This window comes from Diabrotica undecimpunctata, chromosome 2 (genome assembly GCF_040954645.1).
Source record: "Diabrotica undecimpunctata isolate CICGRU chromosome 2, icDiaUnde3, whole genome shotgun sequence".
In the NCBI taxonomy this organism is placed as follows: domain Eukaryota; kingdom Metazoa; phylum Arthropoda; class Insecta; order Coleoptera; family Chrysomelidae; genus Diabrotica; species Diabrotica undecimpunctata.
The window spans coordinates 23,468,011-23,483,798 of NC_092804.1; the positions used below are offsets into that span (position 1 = coordinate 23,468,011).

The 15,788-nt window shown below is 32.5% G+C and overlaps 1 protein-coding gene across 3 annotated transcripts in view; it reads right to left on the bottom strand.

The window, feature by feature from the left end:
- Window positions 1-15,788, bottom strand: part of Dgk (diacyl glycerol kinase 1) — a 529,426-nt gene that overhangs the window by 134,261 nt on the left and 379,377 nt on the right. The gene's annotated exons all lie outside the window — the stretch shown is intronic.

Consider the following 15,788-nt stretch of genomic DNA (forward strand, 5'->3'; position numbering starts at 1 on the left):
CTATCAGTACTAAAAGAAGAAGTCAGCAACAAGAACCAACATTAATAATTAAATATAAAGTCAGAGACACATCATCTACAATTATACATAGTACATATTGCATAAACACATAATACATAAACACACAAAAAATTAGTATTTTATATCAAAACCGAGGGTATAATACCACCGTCCAAATTTCAACTCAAAACATGGCTATTTGCCAACAACATCAAGGCCAAATAAGTCATCTGTCAAATTGGTCAAACAAAGCGCCTATTATTAACATCTGCAACAAATAGCTCATTATATTTTTCTGAAGCTATTTTCTTGTGACATCTTAATGCAATTATTATTTTTATTGGAAATAAGCCACAATTTAAGTTTCAAGAAGTTTATTGACGCTTCAATTTTTACTTGGAACATCCAGAGTTGTTTTTGCCATTGGTACTGGTTTCACTTCAATTTCAAAAAAGTCCCAGAATTTTTTTTTGCCTATAGTGCCAGTATCATCTCCAGTACTACTACTACCACTATGCTGCATTAGTAAATGCTGCTGCTTTTTTCTTTTGCTGCTACTATCACAGACGGCTATAGTTTCACTGGTTTTAGTTTTGTTATTCTCGATATTAACACTGGCACTAGTAGTTGCGTTTTGGTAAATATTCTGAGCCAGAATTGGAGCCAAATAACTATATTACAGCAGCCATACTATTTACTGGAGAGTCACTCTCACTCGTGGTAAAATAAGAGATAATTTTAATATAATGTACTCTTTTATCACCAATAATCACAAACTCGCATTATAAATATAACGAAACCTGTGCAGACTACCACTTTGTAATATTAACCTTACTTAACTAAAAGGAATAAATTATGCAACTGCATATCAATTTTGCGTTCGTCAGGAAACAAATGCAGATCGCGAACTCCCCGGAGTCGGAAGCGAGTAGCAGCGGAGTCAACAGATGGCCGTGTTAGCAGGAAATGCAATAAAAAGGTCGCTGGGGAATCACCGAACCGGATAATCAAAAAATTTCAAGATTTTGATTCAAGACAAGATATAAGATGTCAAGAAAACGTCAAGATAAGATTTTTTTAAATTTCTTGTTTTTTTCTCGAGACAAAACAAGAAGTTGTTATCAAGAGAAGAATTCTTGCCTTGTCGACCCTTAGCGCTGACGAGTGATGAAGAGTATCGGAGGAGTATATGAGGAGTGAGAGGATGGTTTCACTCGGGTGCCCTAGTATGAGAAGGATAGGAAATAAGCTATAATGTACTGTTACGATAATAAATACCATGGCCTATAAAACTGTAAATATATTATGACTAATATCTTTTCTGATCTAGTCATTTCGGCGAGACTTGTTTACCGGCCGATAGAAACCTCTAGTCCCTTCTCCGAAAAACCAGCCTGAGTTCCCGTTATTCTTGTCAACACCGCCAACAACCGGTCTTCCCCAATGTTTAAGTCAATTCATGTCTGCTCTAGGGGATTCCGAAACTAACGGAGTTTTATATTTAAAGAGTAATTTTGTTGGGAAGAGGACAGTTAAGTCAAAAAAGAAGCTCGCGCTCGCGTTTAAATTGTAACGCTCGTATAGATAAATTATGTAATTATTAGTCAAATAAATTGTTGTACAGTGGTTTAATAAATTGATAATAAATTATCGTATTTTAGTAAATTAAAATAAGAACAATAAATTAGAATTATTAAAAACATTACAGTACCATTACAGCTTATTTCTTATTATGTATTCTTTTAATCCAACGCTTTTTGAAAGCAACAAAGAATAAAAATCTCTATTGTCTTCTATAGTATTTATCTAAAGTTTTCCTTAAAATAAATGTTTATGTATATTAATGTAATGTATATTAATATTAAATGTAGATCTTAGGAAAACAGACTGGTAGTTAGTATGTTTTTTTTTAATTTTTTTTCTATTTATCAGCGTCCATTGGTTTTTTAGCAAAAAAAAATGGCTTAAAATAATGTCAACGTACCTATATTAATTTTAAATTTGTAAGGATTTAGCCCTAAATTCTTATCTTATTGTACAATGAGTTCAGAAAAGCTGTCTTGTTGGCGTTATATTCAGATGTGGAATACATCAAATTTAACTTATATGGATAGTCATTTAGGATTTTTTTATTTGACTTTCTGACCGAATTTTGTAAATATCAATTGTGACGAAAGAAGTTGAAAGGGGAGGAATAAAAGTTTTTTATTTGTTTCGAGAGAGAAAAAGTTTCTGAATCTTAAAATTGAATTTATAAGTCTTTAACAACTTATTCCAAGAATTGCTTTTTTGTCTCCACTTCGATTCATTATGTAGTTTAAGATATTTCTTATTAAAAACAATTTATATAAGAGTGATAATTTCCATTAATTAAAAACATTTAGTCTTCGTTTATCAAAAAGATTAATTCGTTTAGCATGTGTTCGTATTTTTCTTTGCTTATAATTTAAGTAACTTATAAAAAAACTTATTTGAACAAATATTATTTTTTATAATAAATGTAAAAATAAATAAATTTGGATTTAGAAATAAGCATTCGACAATTGACCAGGTGCATAGAATAACTGCTATAATTGAAAGATCATTAGAGAAAAGAAAAGTCTGTTCTGCAACCTTCCTAAATGTGGCACAGGCGTTTGATAAAGTCTGGCATAAGGGTTTGGTACATAAACTTAAATCATTCATGCCTAAACAATATTCAAATATATTACAGTCATATCTAGCGAACAGACATTTTAGAGTTAAACAAGAAGATGCATACACTGATCTCAAGGATATTGAAGCAGGTGTTCCACAAGGGAGTGTATTGGGTCCAGTCCTATATCTAATATACACGTGTGATATACCTGAACTAGAAGACGACACCATAGCTACCTTCGCAGATGACACTGCTGTCTTAGCGGTAAGTGACACCGTCGAAGAAGCTACAGAAAAACTACAAAATTCAATAAATAAAATCCAAGAATGGACCAAAAAATGGAAAATTAAACTGAATGAGCATAAATCAGTCCATATAAATTTTACCAATAAGAGAATTAATAATATTCCTATTAGAATAAATGATGTCCAAGTGCCTATTGCAACATCAGCAAAGTACTTGGGGATCACTCTTGATGCGAAACTTCGCTGGAAAGCTCACGTGAAGAAGAAAAGAGAAGAACTAGGCATCCGCTACAAGAAAATGTATTGGTTAATGGGAAGACATTCCTCTCTATCCATAAATAATAAACTCCTAATCTATAAACAAATACTGAGACCAGTATGGACCTATGGCTGCCAACTCTGGGGCTGTGCCAAGCATAGTAACATCAAAGTAATCCAGATATTCCAGAATAAAGTACTGAGGAACATCGTAGATGCGCCTTGGTACGTTAGGAACAACGACTTTCACCGGGACCTCAAGATGGAAGACGTCAATCAGATAATCAAGAAATTTGCAGGGAGCCATGAACAACGACTCCATCATCATGTAAACGTCGAGGCTATCCAGCTCCTCGACAATACGAACCTAGAAAGAAGGCTCAAAAGAACAAAGCCTTTTGAACTGGTATAATGAGTGAGTGAAAAGCAGAGTAAAGTGTTGTGCGAGTATGCATGCTAAATTTAATGCTAGTTATTAGAAATAATAGGAAAGATACTAGTGAGTAGACACCTAATTTTAAGATTTCATTAGTAATTTAAGTTAGAAACAAATTGATAATTGGTCTTACTGACCAGATTTTAATGTAAGTACACTTCTGTGTCTTTAGTAAAAAAAAAAAAATGTAAAAATAAAGTAAATGAAATCTTTTTGCTATTAGTCTACATATTTATGTTCTTTGTAGATGTATTGAAAAGCATTATCTTTACAAGAATTGGAAGATATAATAAATGATCCTTATTTTATGGATGCTAAAGAGATTGATGTAATAGTGCTACCAGAGGAACCTGATTCTTTAACCTATGAAGATGAAGCCTATGTTTACAAGAAACAACCGAAGTAAATGATAAGCCTAGTACTTTGTATGTTACATTATATTGCTGAATCTGCAAGTCACTGGGTATTTTTTGATAATTTATTTACCAGCAGAGATTTAATTTTTTTTTTAAATGGCATTTAACTTTCCTACTGTCTGGATGTAGTAAAACTCGTTCGAGTAGGGACTTACGTTCCCGGTTGGCAATCTAACAGCATCGGTATTCTGCCATACAATTTAATATCTTTAAATATGGTTTCATCCATTTAAACTCAACCACTGTTTGTTTCTGAGGCTATTTAGCAAGTACTTCAAAAAAGTTCACTGAAGATGGAGTGATAAGTCCAAAAACGTTTTGAACGTAATCCTTTTGGATTTTTAAAATTTAGTTGTGTAATGTGTTAAAAAAATAATATATATTTTCGAAAATGTGAATACCAAGCAACAGGAACCTTGTGGGAAAATAGATTATCAAGTGTCCTATACAAGATACAAAAACCCTTGGTAAAGAAGCTCGTGTTTCATATGATTGTTGGTTTAATGTAAATGAAGAAATACTTGTGAAATAAACGATAATAACTATAGTATTGTTCTGAAGCTATTTTCTTGTGGCATTTTAAAGTAATTACTATTTAAATGGGAATAACCCACAATTAAAGGTTAAATTACGTTTATTGACGTTTCAATTTTCACTTCGGAAATCTTTCTCAAAATACAAACATTAGTAAATTAAACAAATTTTTGTTTTTCTGTTATTTAGTGAACAATTCTTCTAATAATTTAATTTTATCTGACTCATTTATATTGACAATTCAGACATACATTATACATTTTAAAGTAGACGACTTTAAAATGATATTGCCAATACTGTTGAGTTCCGCTCCTGGGACGACTTTACTTATAAGATAGTTCATTCGATTACATGAAATCAACTTTAACTTGAGAATATTCATCAGAAAAGGTCATAGCATGCAATTCGTCTTTAAAAAGACAAATACATGCCATGATGATAGTAAAATTCTCCTGTTAGTGATTTCATAGTAAATTATGAGGGAAAAACCAGAAAAAAAACCTCATAATACTATCCCGACATGGTAAGTATTTGGTCGTGCATTTAGTTTGTGATGGGTAGCTCTTTCGGGGCAACAGACTCAGTAAAACACAGGTTTGAAATAAAAATAAATCTATTAAGTATATATATACAATAAATAAAAACTAAAAAAAAAGGAATTCTACGTTGTATACTTATAAAACAAAAATAAAATGAATTCTACGTTTCCGTCTGGGTCCCGCGATGAATGAATTCCCCGGCAAACGTCTATAAAAGAAAAGAAATTAATTAGTACTACCAATATACTCGCTTTCGCTTCAATTCAGCGAAAGCTCCGAATATGCTCGCAAACAAAATATTTAGCTGTGCAGACCCACGGCAATGTTCAATACACAATGCCGACGGGTTCCGCTTGGCTAAGGACAGAGTATGATCCTCAATACGGAAATCTCTGTCCCGGTTGGTTCTGTGCAGATCCACGGTAATGCTCAATACGCAATACCGATGGGTTCCGCTTGGTTAGGGACAGAGTATGATCCTCAATACGGAACTATCTCTGTCCAGAATGGCCCGCTGGTTCACTACACCGGCGAGTCAGGGAGCCTAGAGCGCTAGCTACAAGACTGTCTAATTCCGCTATTCACACGCCTTAAATAGCCGTCTGAATACCACTACGCCGTCACGTTGTAGAAGTGGATGCGCAAATATTGACACTCCCACGGTTCGAACTGTTAAACGATCAGGGCATCGTTACAAGTTTACCTTCAATAAATACCAAATTCTGATTTTATATGTTTGTTATTTAAAAAACATAAATGATGTATGCTCTATATGTTACTGACTTACTAATAATGGTATTTTCCTTTTAATAACTTCCTCTTTCAATATGGGTAACCAGATCCTACTACATTCTGCCGAGGAATTTGCGACACAATTGGTCTCATTTAGCATAATTAGAGCCGCTTCTTTGATTTTCCTCTTTTTACCATCCGTTTCTTTTAGGACTATATTTTGATCATTCCATTGAATCCTATGTTCATTATCCCATACGTGTTTACATATTTGAGATCTATCAAATTCTCTATTTTTAATATAAGATTGATGTTATTGTTATTGACTTATTCTAACATTTAATGGCCTTGATGTTTCACCTAAATAAAACTGATCGCATTCACAAGGTATTTTATAAATGCAATTCTTTGTCATTTTTTGTTCATTGTTAGGTTTGGTTTTGGACAAAATAGGGAGTTTTCAACAACCGATCGAATAGAACAGAACAACTTAGAACGATATCCTACAGCATACACAAGGAATAACACGAGGAAAATAACAATACCATACATAAAATGATTATCAGAAAAACTTAAAAGGATAGGAAATAAATTCAACAACATTCAAAACAACAAACACGTTAAGATCTATATCTATCCAAAACCAAACCTAACAATGAACAAGAAATGACAAAGAATTGCATTTATAAAATACCTTGTGAATGCGATCATTTTTATTTAGGTGAAACATCAAAGCCATTAAATGTTAGAATAAGTGAACATTAATCTTATATTAAAAATAGAGAATTTAATAGATCTCAAATATGTAAACACGTATGAGATAATGAACATAGGATTCAATGGAATGATTCAAATATAGTCCTAAAAGAAACGGATGGTAAAAAGAGAAAAATCAACCAATTGTGTCGCAAATTCCTCGGCAGAATGTAGTGGGATCTGGTTACCCATATTGAAAGAGGAAGTTATTAAAAGAAAAATACCATTATTAACAAGTCAGTAACATATAGAGCATATTGCTATAGAAATTGGTATGAGTTTAATTTAGGTTATCTATCTTTTTTTTTTAATTTCGTTCTGTAGCATTTTTAATCGATGAAAAGACTAACTCATTGCCCATGATATGGTACTTAGCAGCATACTTTCGTTCGCTAATATTTTATCGTCCTATTTTTCAGGGTCCATCCAATATTCGCTAACGATCCATAGGTTGGGAAATGCCGCTATAGAAACTTCAATTATAACACCCTTTTATACTTTTCTATTTTTCAGTAGGATCTAGTTCTCGCTAGTCGGCGACTCTCCAAAGTTTAAATTTTTATCACGTTTTTCTTCCTTCTCTAACCTTGATTCAAGAGATCGTTTTGATGAAATTTAATGAATTAAAAGGAAGGAATATATCAGTAATTATCGAGTTTTTCCGACAAGAAATAATTGAAGGCGCACAAGATAAACTGATGTATTTATAGAAATCTAATTTTTGCAGACAAATCTAACAATAAAATGACGTATACTAAAATTCGATTATTCTCAACTATAAATAACCGTTCTAGGAAATATTCTCGGCCAGATTCAATTACCGCTAGGAAATTAAAAATTATAATTAACTAGGAATAGCGGCAAATTAAATAAAGTTGTTTCCGAAGTTCAAGTTCGACCGATGCAAGAGTATACGGATGCATTTGGCATTTAGCCAGCGCTGATTCGAACAATCCCCACCATTGTGCTTGGGGGCGCGCTTGTATACTCGTAATTTGTGTGTCTATCAAAAAGCAAACTGCCGACTGTTGTGATTAATTGCTCTTTTATTTTTCGCCACGTCAAAAGTTTGAAAAGCATTTGGGTATCACAGCAGAAAAAACGGGTGAGAAGGCTTGTTGGTTTAAGCAGTTTTCTTTATGATTTTCTAAGGATGCGTGAAAATAAACGAATATCAAAATTGAAATTAAAGGTTAGCAGTTTAGTAAATTTTCATCATTTGTAAATGTACATTTGCAAAAGTATACAAATATGATTTAAAACTGCTTTTACCAAAATATATGCTAAACCACTGTTTTATTCAAAAACAAAAATATATCATCTTCTACATCTCTCGCATTTAGCATTACTACAAATAAAGTATACTTAATTTACTTAATCAGTAGACCCATTTGTACCTTTCGGTGTTGGGCCGTTTATAATACAATTCATTAAATTATAATATTTTACAGTCTTCTGAGGTTTCCTAGCTCTTAACGAACTTACTCCATTCCTTCCTATTGGATGCCATCTGTGTTGCTTCCTGCCAAGTCTTACCCTTACACAAATAAAGTATAATTGTTACAAATTGGTCTTTGTTTCCTGTTATCATAAGAATAGGATATGTCTATTTCTTTGCGTTTATCAGAAAATAATAATTTTCTAACAATGATACACTGAAAACTTTTGTTTTTAACACTTCCGTAACATTTATTTTAAATTATTATCACTACAGCTATTTCGGCAAGAGTGCCTTTCTCAAGTGATCTATTTTTGGTATATGTTTACCCTCTATATTCTTAAACTGAATAAATTGAGGAGGGGAGAATTGTTTGTCTCAAGTTGGTCATTCAGAATTATGTCTGTATTTTTTAATTTCTTGATTGCCATAAATTCTAATAATGATAGCTTAAGGCCTTTATTTTGAATGTGAAGAATTTGAAATTCGACATTAAAAGAATGATTATGGCCTAGAACATGAAGTGCATACATAGAGTCTGTTTTTCTATTATTGAAAGCATTTACATTCTGCTATACGTATAGCAGACGTATATAATTTGCCTAAGTTGTTGTTTGTTGTAAAAGCTGATGTTATTCCTTTCTTTTTTATGTGTTTGGCTATTTTTTTAAAAGCTTGCCTGTATATGTAATCGAGCAGAAAGTACTCGGTTTTTCTCTGGTGATAGAAATACTAATTTAAGGTCTTTCTTATGTAGTTTTTGTTTTTAAAATTTTATTTATTGTGTGTTCGTTGTACCCATTGTGTAACGAATATTTTGCTTACCACATAGGGTATTATAATAAGGGGTTGAAAATTGGGGACATAAGTTATTCGGGTAGAGATAGGGCAAGCAAAATAAACGAAACTGTTGCGAACTGGCTCTCAGGGTTTATTTGGAGAACTGGGCCGTGGATAAATGAATGAAACAATGGGATTGGATTGGGGCAACTACAATCTCTTGGAACAAAGAAAACACAAGAAGGTCCTCTAGCTATTTAAAATGGGACCCCGCTTTGAGGAAACTTCCTGCTGGATGAAAGAAAAAGGCTCTTCCCTCCTAAAAAACACAAAAGAGGTTATAAACTTGTTTAAAATAAATAAACAAAATGGTTTGGGGAAAAAATTACACATTCATTGTTGCCTCACCACAAACAGTTACAAATATAGATGGTATAAAAAATTACAAAATATCAAAAACAGACTTACTATGTCCTATCCGTTTACAACCTCTAGAAGTTGGAGATTCTACAAAACTTACAATTGTTACTGGGCGATAATTTGTAGCAGTAATAAATTATTACAAATAAAAAAATATCTTTAAATGAAACTATACATAGAGGTTAACCTTTTTCTAAAAACAAAACAAAAACAAAGATCTCAATTTGATTATATAATTATCAACTGTCAAAAAAAATTAAGCTAGCTGTCAGATGTCAATATTAAATTTTAAAACAGAACAAATAATATGACAGCTATGGCCGGTAAATGGTAAATTTCGTCTGGTATGGCTTCATTGTTATCTTGGATTTACAAGTGATTGGTTTTGTAATGTTGTAGCAGCTAAGAAATCTTGATCTGTAAATACTTTTGGGTTGAGTGGAAAAATGCCAGCGTATTTAAAGCCAGATTCTCCTTTATTTATGGTCATCATCATCATCATCATCATCATCATCATCCAGCCCCATTTTCACATCCATTGTTGGATATAGGCCTCCTCCAAACGTCTCCAGTTCTCTCTATCTCTAGCTGCTGCAATCCAGTTTGTTTCTATTCTCCTTAGGTCGTCGGTTTATCGGGTGGGTGGTCTGCATCGACTTCGCTTGTCGGCTCTTGGTCTCCACTCCAATAATCTCTTCGTCCATCTTCCGTCTTCCATTCTAGCAACATGTCCAGTTGTTGTTCCAACGTGATTCGTCTATTTAGCTCGCAGGTTTGGTTGTCTCTGGTTATTCTAATTTCATGACCCAAGTATGTGTAATTATCGATTAATTCTACCTTGTTGTTATTGATCTGTTTATTTATGGTCGCTACTGTAGAATATGCTTTATTAAACAGACCAGCAACATCATATGGCGTGATATTTCGCATAAAATGTGTTTTAATAAACAAATTACATTCATTTCGATATTCAGCTTTAAGAGGCCCATAAACAACAATATCCAAAAGTTGGATCTTGTGAGATGAACGAGGCGGAATTGAAAGCATATAAATATTATTGGCTTTGCAATATTCATAAACTTTTATTGATATGTAGCTGGAATGGTTATCTGTAATTAGAAGAACTGGTGAGGTTTCACTGGGTTTTGAGTATTTGTGGAAGTGTTGCAACCATTCATAAAATAAACCTTCATCAATCCAACCATTATTTGAACATTTATATAATGCCTCCGGAGGTCCACCTTTTTCTAAAAGAGGTGTCAGTTGTTTTCGCGGAAAAATAAACATGAGTGGAATGTATCCCCCAGCGGCATTCATGGCACACATAACTGTGATATTTCTACCCCTCTCTCCACTGGTTGCAAAGTCCACCCTTTTCTGGCCTTTCGTAGCTAAAATTTTTCCAGGATCCTGAACTGTACTAATTCCCATCTCATCGGCATGGTATATTTGTGTTGGACCAAATTGATATTTTGTCATTAAACTTTCTAATAGCTTAAAAAACAGGTCAACTTCTTCTTTATTAAGAGCTGTTAATCTGTTTAGACTCGTGCCTTCTGCTTTGCGTATGGATACTGTTGGATTTCTGCGAAGAAAAGGTCGTAACCACTCGACACCAGCTAATCCTAAGCAGACGTTAAAATTATATTTTTTTTTTTTTTTTTTTTTTTTTTTTTTTGGCTTAGACTTATCGTCATACAGCCAGACACAAAAGGACTAAGACAGTCATCATTATAATTTTTACCTAAATGCCCTATCAAAATAAAAGATTATTACATCGATATTAGGAGAACAGGGACACACTCTTCTCGCCTAGGGACCTATCAAGGCATTTATTTATATAAGACACAACAACACTAGGTCACGGGTAGGAGGAAGTTATACAAATGGTTTAAGACAAAGGTAACAAGATTAACTAAATGATTTTTAGAGAATTATAATGATAATTTGCTGTCTTTTAAAAATTTAATTAAGGAGTTGTAAATATCTACAGAGCCAAGTGATAATAAATATAGTATATTCCAAGGAGCTGCTATTTTATATTTTAATAAATCATTTATAAGTTTGGATGAGAAGACTCTGTTTTTAGAACAACCAAAAAATATATGATCTAAATCACTTTCCTCTCCACAATGCTCACATTTGTCATCATCCAAAACCTTTATTTTAAATAAGTGCTTTGGATAACATGCGTGTCCGAAACGTATTCTAATAATGGAGGTTATGTGCCTCCTGGAAGCTCTAAAAGACTTGTACCAAGGAAATTTGGGAATATCTGGCTGAATTATAGAGTATCTATTTGGGTTCACAAAAGAGTATTCCTTCCACTGGTAGCTCCACTCTCGAAATAATGTTAACTTGCAAGAAACAATACTGTCAGAAAGCGTTACTTTATGTAGAATACCAGTATCGGTTAAAATGCTTTCTTTGGCTAATAAGTCGACATATTCATTATGTTCAAATCCTGCATGTGCTTTAATCCAGAGAAAATGTACATTGATTCCTTTAGTTAAAAGAGTTTGAATAATATGTTTAATTCTATAAATGTATGGGCAGTCTTGTAAGTTAGGTAGTCCATATTTACCAATGGATTTTAACACTGCTAAGGAGTCCGACAAAATTAGAATATGGGCAAACTCAAATTCAGCTACATATAATAAAGCTTCATATATTGCAATAGCCTCTGCTGTATAAATCGAAGTTTCCGGGTTCAGTTTGAATTTCTTTTCTATATGTTCCGATGGTATAAAAAAAGCGCATCCGGTTCCATCTGGAGATTTAGACGCATCTGTATATAGAGCTATTGCCTCTTTGTATTTGCTTGTTATAGATAGAACAATATTTTTATTTAAATATATATTTTCACTATAATTTGGTACAATAATATCTGTATGTAAAAAGAAAGAAGAGTAATTTTTGAATATGTAGTTCGTTCTATCTATATTTTTTAAAAGTGCTATATTTTGATTATACGCTTCGCAAAGTAAGGGAGATTTCTTTTTTTGCCAATATTTATTTGTCAGGTCATGGCAATTCAAAGTGACTACCTTTTCGTATAGAGATGAGTTCAGTATGTATACTTTCATTAAATATTTTTTGGACAAAAACCTTCGTCTTATATTTAAAGGAGGTTCTAAGGCTTCCAAATATAAAGCTTGTACTGGAGTGGATCTCATGGCTCCTAAACATATTCGTAAGGCTGAGTTCTGTAAAACGTTAATTTTATTTAGTAGTACATTACTTGCTGATCCATACAAAACACTTCCGTAATCCAAAATAGATCGTATGTAAGCTTTGTAAAATAATAAACTTACTTCAACATCCGATCCCCACCAAGTTTTATTAATTGATTTAAGAAAGTTTAATCCCTTATTGCATCTGTTCAACATGTCATCAATATGTAACTTCCAGGTCAATTTCTGGTCGAGTATCATTCCCAGATATTTAATTGTGTTTTTAAGGGAAAATTGGTGCCCACCTAAATTGATTGTACTAGCATTAGGAAAGTTATGTCTGGTAAATAAACAAACTTGTGATTTACTGCAGGATAATTCGAAACCATTTTTTATAAACCATTTTTTATGGAATCCGTACACTTCATTCAGGTTTTCAATAGATTGCTGATATTTTTTGTGTTCTGTATACAAACAGAAATCGTCAGCATATTGTACAATATTAAATGCAATATTAGTAATAGTGATGTTGTGTAGATCTGCTGTGTAAATGTTAAACAAAATAGGACTCAAAACGGAGCCCTGAGGTAATCCTTTGTTATTAAGTCTAGGTCCTATAAGAGTATGATTATCTTTTAAATAAATTATCCTATTTGTGTACAAGTTCACAACGTTAGAAGCAAACTGCGCTGGAATATGAAAAAATTTAATCATTTTTTCTTGGAGAATTGTAAGAGATACCGAGTCGTAAGCACCTTCGATGTCTAAAAATAAAGCAGGTACATAACTGTTCCTGGAAAAACTATTCTGAATGTCTACAACAAGTGTTGTTAAGGAATCTAAGGTTCCATAACCTTTCTTAAAGCCATGTTGGTTAGCGGGTAAGAGACTTTGATCCCTTAGCCACCAATCTAACCTAATTTTAATCATCCGTTCAAGAGTCTTCAATATACATGATAATAATGATATAGGTCGGTAAGCTTCAGCTAATTTAGGGTTTTTTCCCGGTTTGGGAATAGGGACAACTATAATACGCTTAAAATCGATTATGCCTTTACCCTCAAAAATTATCTGGTTAAATATATTTAAAAGTAATTCTTTTGCGTTATCTGGCAAATTTTGTATCATAGGATATTTGACTGCATCATATCCTGGTGAGGTACTAACGCGATTATCAAGGGCAAACTCTAATTCAGCTCTTGAAAAAGGTGTTAAGAGAAAATGATTCTGATCAGATGAGAGAGTTTCAGATGGTATTACATCTATCTGATTATTTACGTAAGGTGGAGCTATTTTATCAAAAAAGTCGTCTACCCATGTGTTACTTAGAGGCAGTGGAAAGTTAACTTTTTTCCTGTTCATTTTCCTTGCTTGGTTCCAAATAAGACTAGATGGAGTTTGTTTATTTAATTTTGAACACCATTCAACCCAACTTTGTTTGGCCTTTAATTTCAGGAATTTTTTGACACGAGCATTCACTTCTTTGCATTTACAAAAATTTTCAAGAGAAGGATTTTTTTTGTAGTTTACTAATGCTTTCTTTCTTTCCGCAACGGATTCATCACATTCCGAATCCCACCACGGAGCGGGAGTACGTTTACATTTAAATGATTTATATTGACAAATTGATTGTTTAGAAGCTTCATTAATACAGTCAATAAGGAAATTATATTTTTCTTGCGTGTCTGAGTAGGCGTGAGGGTTGTTAGTTAATAAGGTTTCAATAAACTGAGAGTATAATGACCAATTGGCTTTTTTAATGTTCCACTTACTGCTGGGATAAATGATATTCGCATCAGTTCCCAAGATATCGATTACAATCCTTATAACGAAGTGATTTGATCCCAAAGTATCAGTATCTACAGACCACGAAATTTTATCAAAGAGAGAAGGTGAGCTAAATGTGACATCAATCATGGAATCTGTGTTTCCTGGTCTCGTTTGGCAAGTTGGTTGTCCATTATTCATTACCACATAATCTAGATTCTGAATTGTCTCCACAATTTGATGGCCTGTTTTATCATTTTTAGATGAGCCCCACAGAGAATTATGTGCGTTCATATCTCCTCCAATGATACAAGGGTGTTTTAATTGAGAAAATAACTTATCCCAATCTTCGGTGTTAGTTTTAGCTTTCGGACACCTATATACAGAGAGTAAAGTTAAATGACTTTTGTTATAATTGATTTTAATACCACAAGCAAGCAATTCTTTATTATAATTTTTTTTAATTTTTATGTTTTCAAAGGGAATACCAGTTTTAATTAAAATAGCAACTCCGGAATAGCCGTCATCCCGATCTTCGCGTATTACATTATAACCTCTATAACTATAAACAACATCCCGTTTAAACCAAGTTTCACTTATTAAAGCTATATCAATATCTTCGGTTATTAAAAAGTTGAGAAGGCTGTTTTTGTTAGCAACAGCTGATCGAGCATTCCATTGTATTATTTTGAGTTTAGCTTTGAAAGTAATTAGATTAGTTATTTTTTAAAAATATTATCTAAAACATTATTAATACCTTTGGCTAACATATTGATATCAAGTGATTTTGCCTGTTCTAAACAATTAATATTTTGAATAAAATCTGAGAAAAGAATTACTAAAGAATCTACTAATTTATTTTTATCATTGTCTACAGTTGAAAAACTTTCCTTGTTTAAGGCTGGTAAAGGTTGAGATGGTCCAAATCTAAAAGGGATGTGAGGAGATGTAGGATATTCGGAAGTTGGAGATGATACTTTTCTTTTTTTATTTTCTCTATAATCAGTGCTTGATTTACTACAACTTGGTTGACTAATATTTTTGGTTTTCTGTAAATTAGGTCTCAATAGGTTGGAATAAGCAGGTTTATTAACTTCAGATGTGTTAGTTAATTTTGGAAACTCTCTATCTGAATTTGACAATATTTCAAATCTGTTATTACAAATAAGACCAGAAAAAGAAGAATCGTTTAAATTTTTGGCCTCCAAATATGAAATTTTATGTTCAATCATGATATTTTTTATTTTTTTTTGATGTTCGAAAAAAGGACAGTTTTTAGAGATCGATATATGCTTATCACTTTTACAATGTATGCAATACATTTTTTTTTCATCACATGTATGTGTATCAGTTTTTATTTCTCCACATCGTATGCAGTATTCCTGTGTACCTTTACATTGTCTAGAAATGTGTCCAAATTTGAGGCATTTATAACATTGTGTAACTTTACCTAACAATTTTTCAACTTGAAAATATACATAATTAATTACAACATAGTTTGGTAAACAATTGCCTTCAAATGTAATTATAACATTACGTCTAGGTACATATTCTGTATTTCCATCTTTTTCTATTTTCCTGTGCATTCTTTTAATATCAATAATTTCTGAACTAGAGGTCATATATTTTTTCAAATATTCAATGTTGTATTTGGTA